Consider the following 3253-nt stretch of genomic DNA (forward strand, 5'->3'; position numbering starts at 1 on the left):
TGAAAAAAAAAAATCTTTTGATTTCGTGTTTTTTCTCTTCTCTGTCTTACAACACAACACAATATAAGGGCGAGAAAGGTTGGAAGAGAGAAGAGGAGAATGACAGAGACTTAATTAAACACTGAAATGCAGAATGTCATTCGCTGTAAAGCTGAAGTGACATAGTACGTAAGAAAGAGCGAGAGAGAGCAAGCGAGAGAGAAAGAGAGAGGGAAGAGAGACAGACAGAACACACACACACACACACACACACACACACACACACACACACAAATGCCATACCATATGGACAACAGCTGCAGTCCCCAATAAAAGTCACACAATTACTGAAACAAATGGATCGACAGTGGTTTTGATATTTATTGTTCAGGAACTTAACGGCGGCGTTGCTTTTGTCAGCAGTTTAATCGCCGTCCAAAACGAAATAAAAGGAATTACAGAGGATCAAATGCCCATGTTCCCTCAACCCGGTATTTAACCACAGGCCACACGCTACGGTAGCAAAAGAAAAGCTGTGCAAGAAAAAAAAACAACCCACAACATTTTAAAATGTATTTTATTCCTTATTTTCTCGTCCATTAATTCCACACAGTTTCTACAGTCATCCACCAAAAATGTGATTTTGTTGTGGTCGTTATACAAGTTTATCTGAAATCGAGCAGGCAATGAGAAAAGAGTCATGAAAAGTAATCTGAAATACCGGTACGGGCAATGACATTTCTTTTTTCAGTTTTTGACTCACTCGTGTAAATAAAATGAGTCATGCTATCGCCCGGTGGTCGGTTATTTCTGTGTGTGTGTGTGTGTGTGTGTGTGTGTGTGTGTGTGTGTGTGTGTGTGTGTGTGTGTGTGTGTGTGTGTGTCTGTGTCTGTGTGTCAATAGTAAACTTCAACATTGCCATTTTCTCTGGAAACACTTTGTCTGCCAATACCAAATTTGACTTGAAAAAAGCAGGTGAAAAAAAAAATCACAGTCATGCTAATAATCGGTTGTAATTCTTCCGAATTAAATTGTATTTCCGGATCATTAACGGTTTATTTCGTTGAGGCTACTTCCGGAGTCCGAAAACGCCAATTACCATTGCTGGAACGTAGGCAATTCTTGGTAAGAAGATGACATGACATCATTTCACTTGTTCGCAATTACAAGAAAAGAAATACAAATTCTGGACAGAACACATACAGTGACACTAACTACACCATCGACTTGTTTACTGCATATGAATATTCTGAAGTGGACACTGAATTAACTGGAATGACCATTAAAGAATCGAACGTTTCTTTCAGTGTCGGATTGGTTTGTATTAGATCTGTACATGTTTCAGTGTGCCTTAGGCGATGTTAACGTCTCCTTTATTATGACCAAATTAAAATAATTTTTTAAACAATCGAGATACGTCAAGAAAACATGAATTAAATGGTGTCATTGCTTCAAATACATTAATGGTTTATCGCGCTAAAAAGACCCATAACATTAGATGTTTGAATTTGGTTGTTTGACGTCACATGCAGGAAAAAATACACACACACACACACAAAAAAAAGGGTGGCGCTGTAGTGTAGCGATGCGCTCTCTCTGGGGAGAGCAGCCCGAATTTCACACAGAGAAATCTGTTGTGATAAAAAGAAATACAAATACAAATACATGCAGCGTAGCGTTGGGAATTTAGGCGACTTGTTTCTGAACAGAACGTCAGTGGTTCGATCCAGATAGCAGGCGGTTTTTTTTTTTTTTTTTTTTTTTTTCAAAGCTTATTAATATTCAATTCAGAAACCATTTTAACGATTTTCAAAATATCTTTTTTTTTCTCTCATGATTCCTTTACTGGATACAGCGCGTGTCACAAGTGAGTCTTGATGGCCTTGCCTCGCTTGTTTGCTGTGACGTTGATATCAAGAAAATATCATCTGTAGTTGGACACTCTTAATATCAAAAAGGCAGTTATTCATGGCAGAGCAATACATTTTTGTAACGAACATATTGTGCAGTTGTCAAGAACAAAACTATGTACATACTGCCGCCATATTCTTTGCCGTTGTTGTTGTTGTTGTTATCGTTGTTGTTATTGTTTTCGACGTCATTGTTGTTGCTGTTGACGTTGTTGTAAACGTTGTTGTTAATGAAACCAGATCCAAACAGTACCAAAAGCAATGAATATCAAGCAGCACGGCTGTTACTTTTTCACATCTCAGAAAAAACCCTCATACATACTGATAATTGATTTTTTCCATCCACAATGAATACACAGTATCATCACCATGATAACTCTTTGTCATTCGAAGTACACATGATGCCCAGATTCTTTGGCCGTTGGCATCTTACTCCTGACGGGCGCAATAGCCAAGTGGTTAAAGCGTTGGACTTTCAATCTGAGGGTCCCGGGTTCGAATCGAGTGTGCATACGAGTGAACGTGGGAGTTGCAGCCCACGAACGCAGCAGAAGAAGAAGAAGGCATCTTACTCTCATGCTTTTGAAAAGCACCAAGAGCAGATTCAAAAATTCTGGATGGTGTGGTGTATAAGTATCCATTATCATTATTATTATAATTTGTATTTGTATTTCTCTTTTTATCACAGCAGATTTCTCTGTGTGAAATTCGGGTTGCTCTTCGCAGGGAGAGCGCGTCGCTACACTACAGCGCCACCCATTTTTTTGTACTTTTTCCTGCGTGCAGTTTTATTTGTATTTCCTATCGAAGTGGATTTTTCTATAGAATTTTGCCAGGAACAACCCTTTTGTTGCCGTGGGTTCTTTTACGTGCGCTAAGTACATGCTGACACGGGACTCGGTCTATTGTCTCATCCGAATGACTAGCGTCCAGACCACCACTCAAGTTCTAGTGGAGGGGTAGAAAATATCGGCGGCTGAGCCGTGATTCGAACCAGCGCAGCTCAGATTCTCTCGCTTCCTAGGCGGACGCATTACCTCTAGGCCATCATTTCCCCATTGTTATTATGCTGAAGTTAGACTCAAACCTCGTCCACTTCCATGCTGAGAGTGAGTTCCTATCGGGGTCTTCCGTGTCGGCAGGTGCAGGATGGGACTTTGTGGTGGCGGCCTCCACTCTGAGGAGGACGCTCACTCTCTCACTGGTTAGGCTCCACGACAAAAGCGATCCTTGTCGTCAGTGGGTGGTTCAATAGGTGGTGGAAGTACGTATATTGAATCTGAGCAGATGCCTCTAAACACCACCGAAATGACTTTTTTTTGGGTGGGGGGTGGGGGGTTGCAGTCGCTGAGCGGCATGGGGA

Source organism: Babylonia areolata, chromosome 27 (assembly GCF_041734735.1).
Source record: "Babylonia areolata isolate BAREFJ2019XMU chromosome 27, ASM4173473v1, whole genome shotgun sequence".
NCBI classification, from domain to species: domain Eukaryota; kingdom Metazoa; phylum Mollusca; class Gastropoda; order Neogastropoda; family Buccinidae; genus Babylonia; species Babylonia areolata.